General features: G+C 39.1%; 1 protein-coding gene across 6 annotated transcripts in view; it reads right to left on the bottom strand.

Annotated features, from left to right (window-relative positions):
• Positions 1–15,637, bottom strand: part of Dnase1l3 (deoxyribonuclease 1L3) — a 64,676-nt gene extending 49,039 nt beyond the window's left edge. The window contains exons 1-3 of one of the 6 annotated variants that reach the window (XM_021731418.3): positions 15,517–15,637; positions 15,052–15,113; positions 11,137–11,224 (exon numbers count right to left, since the gene is read on the bottom strand). The gene's annotated coding sequence lies outside the window, so the exon portion shown is untranslated. Of the gene's footprint in view, positions 1–11,136; positions 11,225–15,051; positions 15,466–15,516 lie in introns of those variants that run through there. The other 5 variants (XM_021731412.3, XM_040289817.2, XM_078038335.1 and 2 more) reach the window with 5 other exon arrangements.
• Between the last annotated feature and the right edge of the window lie 223 nt (positions 15,638–15,860).

Below are 15,860 nucleotides of genomic sequence, written 5' to 3'. Positions count from 1 at the left end.
CATATTAATGCTTTTTCCATTCATACTTTGAGTGTAGAACTGGAATAATCTGGAATGTGAAATCATTAGGACTGCACAGAAATGACTCCCCAGATTGGGTGGATTATACATGGTTCTACCCACCCACCCCCCACCCCCGTGGAGGGTATGGGAACCTGTGTTCCTCAATATGTGTAGTACACAGGTACCTATTTCTCCTGAGAAACTACTCCCCTCACTTTTGGGACGGTATGCAGTTCTATTCTCTCATTTGGGCACAGCATACCATACCCCATACTGAGCAAAAGGCACTGGGATATTTCATCTTTAGATTGATCTACAGATCCATCTGTAGACCTAGCTATAGATTCATCTGTAGATACACATATAGATCCATCTATCCATACTTCATACTATTAAGATTTGAACTGGAATATTCTGGAGTGTTATCAGGTAGACCATACAGTGAAAGTCCCTTTATCAGATGGAAGATAAAATCAACTTACTGGGTGGAGTTCATGGGTTTCTACTCTCCTCATGGGGTGAAAGACCCAGAGACCTACTCCCACTTGGGAACCAATAGTCCTCCTGATGTGGGGGGTGTGGATAAATACTCACCTCCTCCAGCAGAGGGCAGGGTTATCCATTCCCCATATAAGCAAAAAGCACTGGGATCTAATTCATATATACCTGCTTACATATACATGTACATTTATTTGTATATTCATAAAGATGTTCATACATATATTTATATTCATATATCAAAATCACAATACTTATGTACATGCTCACATTCATATTAGTATATACTATTCATGTATATATTCATGTACATATTCTTGCACATGTACATATTCATATTCATTTACAAATATATGTACATATTTATATTCATGTAATTATTTGCACGTGTACATATCTTATGCACACTGATATTCATATTCATGTACATGTGCTCATTCATATTCATTCATGTGCATGAACATATTCATACCTGTAGTCAGGTATGTGTATATATTCATATTCATGTGTATGTTCATATTCATACATGTATTCAGGTATGTATACATGTTTATATTTGTGTGCATATTCATATTCATATACATTAATATTTGTGTACATGCATGCATTTATATTCATATTTATGTTAATAATCATGTTCATATTTGTATTCATATGTACAAATATTCATATGTACACATACAGGTTTATGTTCATATTCATGCACATGTTTATAATATTCATGTATGTATTAACAATATTCATACATACATATTCATATTCATGTTCATATATTCACACACATATTCACGTGCATATCTTCATATTGATGTCCACATTTATATATACATATTCATTTCATGCAATATGAATATATATAAATATTTATGTGAATTATATCCCTGTGCCTTCTGCTCAGAATAGGGAATGGATCACCATGCCCTCTGCCCCATAATGGGACTATTTCTCCATTGGTGTAGTGCTGTTGCAATGTTCTTCAGCCCATTTGGAGAATACTTTCCAATGCCCTCCACGTGGTGAGGGAAATAGAACCATGTGTTCTTTACCTAATCAGGGAGTTAATCCCATCTAATGATTTCCCATTCCAGAATATTCCAGTTCAACTCCCAATGTATGAAACTGAAGAAGACATAAGTATGTCATATGTATAGATATATGTTAATATATTCATACATATATACATGAATATATGTATATGTATCTAGCCCTACACTAGATGAAGGGAGTTGATCTCCACATCCTCTACCTTGTGTTAGGAATTGTCCCCATAGGGGGTGTAGGATCCTGTGTCCTTCACCCCATGAAGGGAGGGATCTTCATGTCTTTCACCTGGTTAGTAAAGTAGAACCATGCATCCTACACCTATCAGGGGAGTTAATCCTTGTACATTCCTTATATGTTTTCCCATTCCAGAACATTCCAGTTCAATCCCTGAAGTATGAAACTAGAGAAAACATGTATTGTGTGTGTGTGTGTGTATATATATGAACATATATATGAATATACTATATATGAATCTATGAACCCATATATGAAAATATATATGGATATCCCTGTGCCTTTGGCTCAGTTTGGTAATCTAGCTCTCTGCTAGATTAGGGATGTAGATCTCCAAGCCCTCCCCACTGAGGGAAGTAGGTCCCTGTGTCCCAGTCTGGCTGGGCACAATTCAGGAGCCACTTGTCAAAAGAAACGAACTTTATTTTTAGAACACACACACCCCACCACACAGCTCCTCAGGAAAAACCTTCAGAGCCCAACTGCCACCACCGGCCTCCCACAAGCCTCTCAGCCTCCCTCACTCCTCCTGCTCTTGAGGCTGATTGGCTGAGTCGCGTGGGCAGAGCCAAAAAAAGTCCCCCAATGAGCAGCTCCGTGATCTGAAAGGGCGGGGAAACAGCCCAATGAGCATCACCGCAGAGGAGCCAATCAGCTGGCAGCTGGAAGTTTGCTGGCAGCTGGAAGTTTGCTGGGGCCCCTTTTGGCTGTGGCTCTCAACAACTGTGCTCTCTGCTGCCGCAGCCCGGCTAGCTGGGCAAAATAGCCGGGGGTGGGGGTGGGTGGGGTGACGAACAACTTGTGTACTTCGATACAGCAGGAGAGGGAGCCGTTTATTGTAGGACAGGAGCGGTATTTATACATTCCACACAGCTTATCTAATTAACATAAACTAGATACAGCAACCAATAAGGAATCTCCACACTTAATGGCTCGCTGGCGTTACTTCATAAACCACTCCTTCTGGCAAAATGCCAGGCACCATCCAGACTTGTTTACAGACTCTAACATTTGCCAGGCGCCATCCTGACTTGTTTACAGACCCTAACACTCTGCTAGATTAGGGGTGTAGATCTCCAAGCCCTCCCCACTGAGGGAAGTAGGTCCCTGTGTCATCCACCCTATGAGGGAGGTAGGTCCCTATGTTCTCCACATAGTGAGTGGAGTAGAACCATGTATTCTCCACCTGATCAGGGTAGTTGAATAGGTAATTCCTATACCCTCCATTTGGTGTGTTCCCATTCCAGAACATTCCAGTTCAATCCCTAAAGTAGGAAACTAGAGAAAACGTGTGTGTGTGTGTGTGTGTGTTTTCATATTTAAGTAGTTATTGGTAGGGTCCCTCAAGGGCCCTAGGAGAGACACCAGGGACAGCTAAAGGGGAGAGGTCCACGTACAATGATATCAGTTAATTGGATGATGAAATGAAACCAGTGATGCATCCAGCTAGAATCTTTGAAAGTTTTTTGTTTTCTCAGTGTGAAGAACTCTGCCCTGAGGTTACACATGGGTGTACATACCTGCTCGTACCCTTCATCCACTGATCCAAAACTCCTGTTTTTATATAGGAATATTCAGGGGTGCAATGTTTAGATTATGAGAGCTAAATCTAATATGTACAACCTCATTTGAATGAACTAACTGGATGGTAACTGAAGGCAGGTGCCATGTGACTGGAAGAGGTGGGTCACTGAGAGAGTTCCCTTTTTTAAGGGTTCTTCATCTTCTCTGTGGACCCTTCCCCAGCTCTCTTGGCTTCCTGGCCACCTGGAGTAAAACAGCTTTTGTCTACCAAGCCCTTCTGCCACAATACCCTGCTTCATCTTGCACCCAGAGCAATGGAGTTGGCTAACCATGGACTGAACATATGAAATTGTGATCCCAAAATAAGTTTTTCCTCCTGAGTTGTTCTTGTCAGGTATTTTAGTTATAGCAATGAAGTGCTGACTAACACTCATATTTTTAAAATTTATTTTATTTTTAAAAAATATTTATTTTTTAGGGGTAGATGGACACAACAGAATGCCTTTATTTATTTATTTTTTCATGTGGTGCTGAGGATCGAACCCGGGTCCCGCCCGTGCTAGGTGAGTACTTTACTGCTGAGCCACAATCTCAGCCCAAATAATGTTGGGCTTTAAGTATTGCCCTATTGCATCATGGGAGTGACAGATTGAGGGGATTTGGGAGTTCTTTTTGGAAGAGGCAATCTTAAGGTTTAGAGAGTAAAAGTGTTACTGAAAGCTTGGCCCTTGTCCCTGATGCCAATCCAATAACGAGGATAAGGTTTTTTTGTTTTGGTTTTGTCTTTATTTCCCCTATTCACTTTATTTTTACTCCCAAAATAAGATGCAGAACAGTGTGTATAGCAGGTCACCATTTGTGTGAAAAATAAAACAAATGTATATATAGATCTTCCTGTATATGCATACAATAATTCTGAAAGAATTTGTAAGGATTGATAGCATAGGTTGACTTCCATGAAAGGGAGTATAAGGTTTTGAGAAAAAGGAAAGAGAAGGGTTATTGCTTTGCTAGCAAAGGAGAAACACAGATGACCCCTGTCCTAGAGACTGTGATTCTGCTCATCAGCAGGAACAGGAGGCTTAAAACAAAAACAAAAAAACTACACAACATACACATATTTTTTAGTTGTAGATGGACACAATACCTTTTATTTGTTCATTTATTTTATATAGTGGTGAAGATCAAACCTAGTGCCTCACACATGCTAGGTGAGTGCTCTACCACAGAGCCACAACCCCAGCCCAGAAAAGGAAGCTTTTAAAGAGGTAATTTAAAGGCTACATTCCTTAATTAAGTTCTCTGTTGGAGTTGTAATTCACTTGTTAATTAGGGAGATAGTAATTTCTGAGATCTGGTACCATCCCCAAAGTCTGGATTACTTCCTTCCTAGGTGGGTGTGTTTAAGGACACACAAATCTACCTAAAATGGGGAAGAAAGGTAATCCACTGTTCCTGAGATTAGGGATGAGGAGGGAGAGAGGAAGAAAGAAATATGTCCATTTTAAAAATAAATTGCAAACTGGGCACACTGGTGCACCCTGTAATCTCAGTGGCTCGGGAGGCTGAGATAGGAGGATCAAAGCCAGCCTCAGCAAAAGCAAGGCATTAAGCAGCTCAGTGAGACGCCGTCCCTAAATGAAATATAAAATAGGATTGGGGATGTGGCTCAGTGGCCAAGTGCCTCTGAGTTCAATCCCTGGTACCAAAAAAAAAAAAAAAAAAAAAAAAAAAAAGCTAAAAAAGGCTATATTCAAAGCATAAAGTAGACCACTGTTACAAAAGTATATTTTGGTGGTTTAGAAATGGAAAGGTTAGTGTGAACATTTGAAGGCAACTGTGCTAAACTGTACAGAGGTTAAAGTCCTTCACAAGAGAAACAAATTAGAAATGTCATGATATAGAGTTTGGTAGAAAAATTATGACTTATATTTGAATAAACTATAGAGAAGGCCAGATTTCAGGGCTTTGCTGGGGACAACTGTCGTGGCCTCGGATAATAATTTGCTTAAATTTTTTGAGACTTAATTTCTTCATCTTACTACCTCACCCTTAGAGGGTGGTAGTGAGAATTAGAGAAGTATGTAAGATATCTACTGGCCCTATGGAGTGTGGTAATGGGAAGATACGCCATGAAGTTCTTTAATAGCATCATACTTTCTGTTGGTAGCTATCAGTAGCTACTCTTACATGAGACCGCATGTCTCAACACTCAGCGATTTTTAAAGAAGAGGTGGAAAAAAAACCCCTGAAACATAAATTAGTTTACTTTTAGTACTGAGGATTGAATGCAGGGGTGCGTCACTATTGAAGGGAAAGTGAGGAATGAGAGATGGGTAAGCGAGACATGAAAGATGGAGACCAGGCAGAGATACACATGAGAGTTTGTCAGAGCTGACAAATAAAGGCCATCTCACTATAGGAGAGAAAGGCAAAACAGGCTTGAGTTCTGGGACTTTTATGGGGGGGGCTCAGAGCCCTCTGGATCCTCATGCTGCTGGGTCCTAATGCCGGTGGTTAGGGTTGGGTTGGTATTAGGGAGTGGTGAGTCTTTCTCAGAAAGGCCTTGGGGCAGGAAAGTGAAACTTTTTCCTTAAAATGGTAACTGTAATTTAAGATGGCCGTCCAAATGCTAAACAAGGACCTTATGATATCTCCAGCCCTTTTCATTTTTTGAGACAGTGTCTAAGTTGCCTAGGGCCTCACTAAATTGATGAGGCTGACCTGGAACTTGTGATCCTTCAGTCACTGGGATTATGGGCGTGCACCACCACACCCTGCAAAGTCACCCTTAAAAGAGTTTTCCAAAGTAAAGGGTAGAAAATTATCTCTGTTTTTCATTTTCTACACTATTATACAAGATTCGATATCTTCATTGATTTTGTGAAATCTTTATTAAACTTAGGTCCTTGTGGCCTAAAGGATTGTGTCCTTTTAGGATGATGGTTCTTAAATTGAGGTCATAAGAGTCTTTGAAAGTATGAGAAAAGTGAAAAACTGTCATCCCAGAAAAGCACAGTCCTATTTCTCTTGTTATTTCATAATCCTCTATGTAGGAATCCCTGCACTGGGATATCACAGCTAAATATAAGCATGTGTTTGTGATACATGGGTTACTGTGATACTTATCATGCAAAGAGCACACAGTTATGATTAGTAGTGTAAAGAATGTTGAAAAGCATATTGGGCAACAGTGTTTTCATTGAGTGAAATATTTCCCTAATTTGGTTAATTTTCAATCCTATAGGAGTATTGAAGAAATATACAGTATCCTTCAGCTGGACCCACCAGTTGTTAACAAGGCTTTAGCTGTCTCTATAAATATACATTTTTTAACCAATTAAAAGTAAATTGCATACATTGTGATACTTTACTGTTAAGTACTTCAGGATATATTTCCTAAAAGTAAAGATAGTCTCCAAGAAACACAAACCATGATCAAAATGAGTGGTATAGTTTAATGATCTAATGTTTTGGGTGAAAGCATTCAAATAGAAATCAGACATATGCTGAGATTTATTTATATATTTATTTATTTAGTACCAGGAATTGAACGCAGGGGCTCTTTACCACTGAGCCACATCCCAGCCGGGTTTATTTATTTTTCTTTTTTTCTGTACCAGGAATTGAACTCAGTAGCACTTACCACTGACCCACATCCCTAGCCCTATTTTGTATTTTATTTAGAGACTCTATCAATGAGATAGTGTCTCTCTGAGTTGCTTAGCACCTCACTTTTGCTGAGGCTGGCTTTGAACTCAGGATCCTCCTGCCTCAGCCTCCCAAGTTGTTGGGATTACAGGTGTGTACCACCATGGTCCACATGAAGTTTTATTTTTGTAAAGGGAAAAACTTACCATTATTTATAGCTTGACAATAAGCCCTAAAAATGATCATGTGCTAAAATAAGGAGATCTGGTGGCTAGAGATATAGCTTAGTTGGTAGAATGCTTGCTTTGCATGCATGAGGCCCTGGATTCAGATCAACATTTTTAATTTAATGATATTTATGTTCATTTAGCAAGATTCTTGCTTACGTGACCCTTTATTCTTTCAAATCATTCTCAAGCCAGTTCTTTCATTTAGGCCACCTGGCCCAGAGACTGCTCTTAACCACCAGGCTCCCCTATCTCCTGGCAGAAAACAAGCTTCTTGAGATTGGGAATGTAGCTCAGTGGTACAGCATTTATTTAGCATGAACAAGGCCCTGGGGTTGATCCATAGCATCACACAAGGACCCAAAGACAGAGACACAAGACACACACACACACACACACACACACACACACACACACACAAACACAAAGAAGAAACAGCTTCTTTTAGTACTAATTTTTTTTCAGTGACCTCAAAATAATTTTCCACACTTTTGCAAATTTTTAGTATGCAGTTGAGGAAGCCATGAATATACTATTCTGAAAGAGTAAAGACCCTTACTCTAGGATTGTCAACACTTAGTGCAGTGCCATGCCCAGGGTGCCTAGCCACATGGGGAACACCTGGTAATTTTTAGGCAAGTGGGTCTCATGTATAATTTTTCACATTTAGGAAAAGGAAACGATCTGGCTCAGAACTGCTTTACCTGTACATGGTTTCCAGTTTCAGTGCAGAAAACTCAAATGCACTGTCTCCCTTTTCACAGAAACCCAGAGTTTCTATCTTTAGCCACTATAGCAACTGCAATAACAAATCCCAAACCAATTCCTATTGCTCCAGAGGTATGAGCATCAAGCCTGTTGAAGAACAAAACTAAAATAAAACTCAGGGGCGTGTCACAGAGAGTGGGATTAGCACAAAACTTTTAGTCATATTTACATGGATCATAGAAAAATAAAGAAATGTAAAGACATTCTCTTTCTTTAATATAAATTTTTTTTTTTAGCTAGATGTGATGTGCATGCCTGTAATCCTAGAGATCTGGGAGGCTGAAGCAAGAGGATTGCAAATTTGAAGCCAGTTTCAATAACTTAGTGAGATGCTGTCTCAAAATAAAAAGTAAGAAAAAAAAAATGCTGGGAATGTGGCTCAGTGGTAAAGTGGCTCTGAGTTAAATCTCCAGTACCAAAGAATATGTACATAAAATGTTTAGACTGATTTGTCAAGGACAGCAGTATGAGAGGAAAAAGCTACTTGATTGTTTGGAGGACTGTAAATGTATCCTTAGAACACTAAGTATACAAATTATCACATGAACACTAAGGGATATATCAAGTATAAAATCTCTACAAAACCTTATCTAAGAATACATTATGAAATATATTCTTTTACACTAAGCATGTATAGTTTTCAAATGTTTCCTTAATCTGCATTATTATAATTAAAAACACTATAATTTCTTAAAAGTCTTTTTTTTAAAAGATTCTTTTTTAGTTATAGTTGGACACAATGCCTTTATTTTATTTATGTATTTTTATGTGGTGCTGAGGATCGAATCCAGCACCCCACACGTGCTAGGTGAGCGTTCTACCACTGAACCACAATCTCAGCCCTCTTTTTTGGAAGTCTTACCTTTGACAAAGAAGGTAGTTTTGAAGCACAGTGTGTCCAATGTCCATAGTATTTGCTCCTTTGCTTAGCCTAAAATCCTAGGCAGTTGTTGGTACTGGGGATTGAACCCAGGGGTGCATTACCACTGAGTCACATTCCCAGCCCTTTTATTTTTAATTTTGAAATGGGATCCTGCTAAATTGCTTAGGGCATTGCTAAATTGCTGAATTGACCTTGTGATCCTCCCTCCTCAGCCTCCAGAGTTGCTGGGATTACTGGCATGAATCACTCTGCTTGGCAAGGGCAGTTGTTCTTGAACATGGTAGAATACTGTGTAGGCAGGGATTTTGGGAAACTAATTACTAAAACAATAAAGAGGAATATACTCTAAATTAGATTGACATACAATGAAAATAACCAATTTCAGTAAGCTACTACCAAACTAAATTGGAAATAGGTAACAACTATAAGCTATAAGATTCCCAAATGGCTGTTTCATGGCCACCCTCAGAAGCTAACTGAGCAATCCTGTGGGTGGGGGACTTATCCCATAGTCCTAATTTGGGACACAATCAAATAAGCCACAGAATCTCTCTCTTCCTGGAATCCACAATGCATACTAGCATATTAAAGATACCAAGAAGTCCTATAGTAAAGATTGCTAGGAAACACTGGGTTAAACAAAACTAAATAATCTTAATCTGAGTATTCTTAGGAAAACAAGTGCCTTAGAAAAAGTTTTATCCCTGAATATTTTCATCTGAAATGTGGTGCTAAATTTAAAATTAAAGCACTACAGAAGACAGTCTGGAAATATAGTTCTCCCTCCACATGCTGGAGAATAAGGGTACACTATATTCACTATTCTATAGTTCCTGAATGAAGATAAAAATATCAAGGTAAATGCCTTTGTTTAGCCATATGCCTTCTGGTGCTCAACAAAAACCACCTGGGGCTTTAACAGCAACAGTCCCAACTAGCCCCAGCACTACTTCTTTGAGGTTTTTATTGTATGACTGCACAGCATCGTGATTTCTAGGAACATGTATGTCACAGACTAAGTGAGCCATGAACCTGAAGTGTCTGAGTTTCATGGGGTCTAAGGTAACCTTCAATGCAGCCTCATTGCTCTTTGTTTTTTCCCCTCTGAGTTTTCTACCACTTGATCTCTGCAGGATACTGCCATGGAGTCTTATCAAATTGTTCTAAAAGCTAAAAAACCACAAGTTTTCTTTCCTTTTTGAAAATCAATTTTATCATATTAATATAAGATATCTTTTTATTTTATTTATTTTTTTTTAAAGAGAGAGAGAGAGAGAGAGAGAGAGAGAGAGAGAGAATTTTTTTTTTTTAATATTCATTTTTTTTTAGTTCTCGGCGGACACAACATCTTTGTTGGTATGTGGTGCTGAGGATCGAACCCGGGTCGCAGGCATGCCAGGCGAGCGCGCTACCGCTTGAGCCACATCCCCAGCCCAAGATAGCTTTTTAAAGAAAACACACTGCTTGCTATGCTATTCTACCCTTCACACTGCTCATACTCTCTGCTTTTCCTTTAGGCTGGAAAAGACTGATAAATGAATAATATGGTAAGCTTTTGTTTGGGTCAGTGTGGATTTCTGCCAGATGCTGGGATTCCTGTAGGACACAGTGAAGTGCCACCATCTCTACATCTTATGGTAAGAGCTCTTAAGCCCTCTTCAGTCTTTGACACTTAAAGAAAACCACCCCCTCCATAGAACCCTTATAGAAAGGCTGATAAACACCTATAGAGTCTTGTGATACAGATCAAATGCTTCAGAGTGATTTCATATGTGACTGGAGATGCAGTTTAATATCACATACTTATGATAACAAATATCCAAAATCAAGTGATAAATGTGACAATATTTTAAATCTCCTATCATAATGGAGTGAGTAAATAAGATATATACAAAAATAAGAACCTGGACAAATCACTGATTGCAATTTGGGAGAGTAAAAAGCTCTTTATTAACTTAGAAAAATAAAATAAAATAAAAACCTAAAAAAAATTCCATCCTGTAAAGCTATTTTTTGGGCTGTAACCCAAAACTCCTTTTGGAAGTTACATTATAATTTTTCAGACAGTGGGATCCTACTTAGTAAATCCATTTGCATTCTGAATGACTTTAAATTTTCAAATGCCTTCCAAAAAATGCTTAATTTACAGAAATATGAGCCAAGTATAAAAAGACCAAGTTCGAAAGTTATATTTTAGAATAGTTTCCCTTTACAAATTTGGTTTAAAATAGACACTAATATCTCAAGAACCATTCCTTAAAAGACCCGTTCACACAAACTAAAAACCTAGGCAAAAGTTCCTACCTGTTTAGTAACAGCATCTACGTCTCCTAGCAAAGTCACAGCACCAGAAGAAGACCATTATTTTCCAATTCTTCTGCACAGATGACAACTTAAAAAAGAGAAAAAGCTGAAGAAGAAGTCATGTTTATTCTTAAAATATTTAACAAGTCAATTAAGGGGTTGCGAATGTAACTCATTGGAAGAGAACTTGTCTAGCATGTATAAGGTCTTGGGTTCAATCCCCAGTACCACCAAAAAATCAAAAACCAAACAAAAAACACCAAGAAGTCAATAAAGGCTGAATAAATTGACTGTGTTATATGTAAAATTTAATAAAGAAGATGTGATATTCAAGAAGTGAAGTGAAGTAAAGTAAAATAAAAGGGCTGGGAATGTAGCTTCTCAGTGGTAGAGTACTGGCCTAGCATGCTTCAGGCCCTGGTTCAATCCCTAGTACTTTCAAAAAAAAAAAGTAAAAATCCATAGATCTATTCAAGTATCATAGTATAGAGAACCTCATCATCTTCCCTCATTTTAAAATCTACTCTATGGAATTCTGGTATTGTCCCATTTGAGCTGATCAATTACAGTTTTGAATCTAACCTCTACTGAGCCAGGTGTGGTGGCGTACACCTGTAATACTTGTGGTTCAGGAGGCTGAGGCAGGAGGATCTCAAGTTCAAAGCCAGACTCAGCAACTTAGCAAGATGCTTAGCAACTCAGTGAGACCTGTCTCTAAATAAAATACAAAACAGGGCTGGGGATGTGGCTCAGTGGTCAAGTGCCCCTGAGTTCAATCCCTGATACCAAAAAGAAAAAAAAGAAAAAGAAAAAAAGAAAGAAAGAAAAAATTCTACTGAATTACATCATTAAGGATTCTTACCTAGAGCAGGGGCTCTCAAATTTGAGCCTGTATTACCTAGTGGGCTTATTAAACCATACATTGCAGGAGTCCACCTTAGTTTCTGATTTCATTAATTCTGGAATGGGGTCCAGAAATGTGCATTTCTAACAAGTTTCCTAGGTGATGCTGATGCTGGTAGCTTAGGGACCACATTCTGAGAACCACTCTTAGAATATGGTATGATTATTCCATTTGCTCACAAGTTCCATTTCTGGATGGCCTTGGATAAATGAAAATGGATTTTGCAAAAAGGAATAATTTAGCTTCCCTAGAGGTGATGCATGGTACAGGTCTTAGGTTCAAGACCTTGGTCATCAAGAAGAGAATGGTGGGGCTGGGGATGTGGCTCAAGCGGTAGTGCGCTCACCTGGCATGCGTGTGGCCCGGGTTCAATCCTCAGCACCACATACAAACAAAGATGTTGTGTCTGCCGAAAACTAAAAAATAAATATTAAAAATTCTCTCTCTCTCTAAAAAAAAAAGAGGAGAATGCTGAATGTTTCATTTTAATCTATAATCCTACTTAAAATTCTTTTCTCTACTTTAAATATATCTAAACATGAAGAAGAGGCAAACTCTGCTTTTCAAACTATTTGAAACTTGATTTTGAAAGGTTTTCTGGTCAGAAGTAAAGTATAACACTACATTTTCTAGGTTTGAAAAGGCAGCTTACTTTGGTACCAGTAATTATGTTAGAAAATTTATAAAATCTACTTTTGTAAAAATAGAAAAGGTTCCTTACAAAAGCCAAGAAGAAAGCAGAGCTGATAATGGCTGAGAAGGAGAACAATGAACCACAAATAGCTCTCATTTGAAATCTCTTCTGGGTACCTGTATAAACTTAATATATGGCTGTTATGTTGGAGGCAGCCCAAATGTAAAATCCAATTTAGTTTCTCCAATTACAGAGGCCCATTTAAAAAAATCTGATATAACACAAAAAAGCATATTTGTATTTATTATTTAAATTATTCTGCAAGTATCTCTGAAGTCTAAATAGTTTGGAGCTTATTTATACTCTAAGCTTACAAATTAGCTTCAAGGGTAAATCTGATCTTTTAAACTAAAGTAATAAAAATCCTACTCTGTGTAAATGCTAATGTACAAGATGAACTAAGTAGAATAAATATGGTAAGTGGGGAGAAAATAGCAATTGCAGATAACTCATTAAACATCAAAAGGGATGGGGCCAAACCACATAGGGCAAACAGGGTTGTGAGCTGCCACATAGGTAGTGTTTCTCTTAGGACAGAAACTGTACACTTTATTTCATTTGTTTATTATGTTTTTAACACCTTCACTTTAGATAATGTGGAAAAAATAGTGAAAGTATAAAGAAAACTCCAAAATAACCCCATAATAATATCAACTTATAAGCTATTATTAGTGCCCTGGGCTCTTTTCATACAGTCTTTTTTGATATGCAATCTTTTTTCTATAAATGAGTTTATATAATACTGGCTCATACACTTTTACTTATTATAAATGTTTTACTTTGTCATTAGTTCTTAAAATTTTTAAAGGCTACATTTTTTTTACACATATACCACAATTAAATATTCTTCTCAATTGCTGGATAATTTTTGGTATTAAGAGCACTGCACTGTACATCATTATGCTTGAATATTCTCTTTTTTTTCTTTTTGTGCTGCTGAAGATGAAACCCAGGGCCTTAAGCATGCCAGACAAGTGCTCTACACTGAGCTACATCACCAGCTTTAAAAAAAAAAAAAATGAGACAGGATATTCCTAAATTGCCTAGGATGGCCTCCAATGGCAATCATTCTGCTTCCATTTCCCAAGTAGCTGGATTATAGGCATGTACCACCATCCTAACTTGTGTTTAAACCTTTCTCTCTTTTTTTTTCTCTTGGTAATGGGGATTGAACCCAGGGGTGCTTTACCCCTGAGCTACATCCTTTTCCTTTTTGAGACAGGGGATCACTAAATTGTCAAGGCTGTCCTTAAACTTGCAAGCCTCCTGCCTTAGTCTCCAGAGTAGCTTGGGGTTATAGGTGTGTGCCACTTTATGGGGTTCTACTGTGTAATTTTGTCATCTTACTTGTACATTGGCTTTCTCATCTATAAAGTGAATATAATTCAGAGCATTGTTGTGAAGACGAAATCAGTTAATACATGTAAAACACTCAGAATAGTGTCTGAACACAGTAAACTCAGTAACAGTTTACTTTACAACAATCTGCCTACTTGCTAGCCAAATATGATCATTATGTCTTGATTACTTCAAGAATCTGATGAAAGACAATCAAATCATACCCAATTACACCCTTCTCTTTAACACAAACATACTCTTGAATGTCTTCTGATCCTGTTGTCATTTTCCTTCTGAATCATCCTGTCATTTCCTTTAGTTCAGGCACTAAGTCTTGGTTGCCCAATGGGCATATGTGCTGGATGTCCCACATGCATCTCAAACTCACATTCCAAATTTAATTCATCACCTTTCCCTTCCAAATTGGCTCTTCCCTGTATATTTCCCAGTCTCAGCGGCACTATGGTCCACATAGTCAAGCAAATCCCAAAGAGAACCAGTCACCCATTCTATACATTTCCTATTTAAGTATATCTTGTTTTTTTCTGCATATCTTGCCTTTATCTTCTCAGAATTGAAGGTCAAAACTACACCTCATTCCTTCTTTATATTTCTGGTCTCCCACCAGTTATGGAGCACAGTAACCAAAACATAGTACACATTCAATAAATGTTTTCTGTATGAAGACAGCAGTGGCAGGTAAACTCACTTCCAGAAAAACAGTAAAGTATAGCTAGTATTAATAGATCAATCACTTCATCTTCTCTCGATAAAAGAACAGAAGGTTCTCCCAACTAGGAAGAGTAAAAATTAGAGGTAAGGGTATAGCTCAGCGGGAGAGAACTGGCCTACCATGCATACTGGAAAGCACTAGAGAAATGGTAAGCACTGAGTGTTTGCAATGAACAGCTGCTACTATTATCTATCATTCCCATAATGCATTCGGTTACCTGAGTCCTAATTCCTCATCCCGACATACCTGATGTCCAGCTCCTGGGATGCTAGGGGGATGCCTAGGACGCCAAACACGAATTCCACATCCTGCGGGCAAGAAAACAGGGAATAAACTCCAGGTCCCACCCACGTCGCCGCATCCTCCCCTACCTAGGGGATGCGAAAAGGAAACCCCTGTAAGCCTCCACCCACACCGCCCCACGATCTCTTGTCTCCAAGGCAACGCTTGGGTATCCGGCGGCCACCTGCACCGCGCTAATGTCGCTCCACTCTGTGAAGTTACTTTCCGGCATTTTCCACCTAAAAGTTCAAAGCACTCTCGCAGCTGACAGCCAAGCTGACATAAAGCCGCCCAGCAAAACAAACCCAGAGCCCTTCTCAAGCCGCTCTTGTTGCATCTGACTGACAACAGGGTAGCCAACCGCTTTATGTAACGGGACGGAAAAGGCGGGACTAAACAAGTCGGCTCCGGGCGAGGTGAGATACGAACCGCCCTCTTCCCGGTTTAGGATGTGAGAAGGAGGCAGGACTACTAGGAGGCCTCGGCGGAAGCTTCTCGCCTACACCCCGCTCCACTATCCTGACACTCTTCTGCACCGGTGGCGGAAGCGCACGTGGGGCGGAAGGAGGGCCGGGCTTCCCCGAGAAGGGGGCGTGGCGCAAGCCCGCTCCGGCCCCACCTGGGCGGCTCTAGGGGTTTGAGGCCTGCGCAGAGGTTGCGGGAACTCGAGTGGCTGGAGCTCGTCTAACAGAGAAGTGGTCTGTGGGTCGTGTTGTCATGCTGCTAAATCCTCTGGCTTCATAGCTTGTGCCTTTGCACTCCATAAATCATAG

This window comes from Ictidomys tridecemlineatus, chromosome 2, assembly GCF_052094955.1.
Source record: "Ictidomys tridecemlineatus isolate mIctTri1 chromosome 2, mIctTri1.hap1, whole genome shotgun sequence".
Classification (NCBI taxonomy): Eukaryota; Metazoa; Chordata; class Mammalia; order Rodentia; family Sciuridae; genus Ictidomys; species Ictidomys tridecemlineatus.
This window is presented reverse-complemented; position numbering and strand designations above follow the sequence as displayed.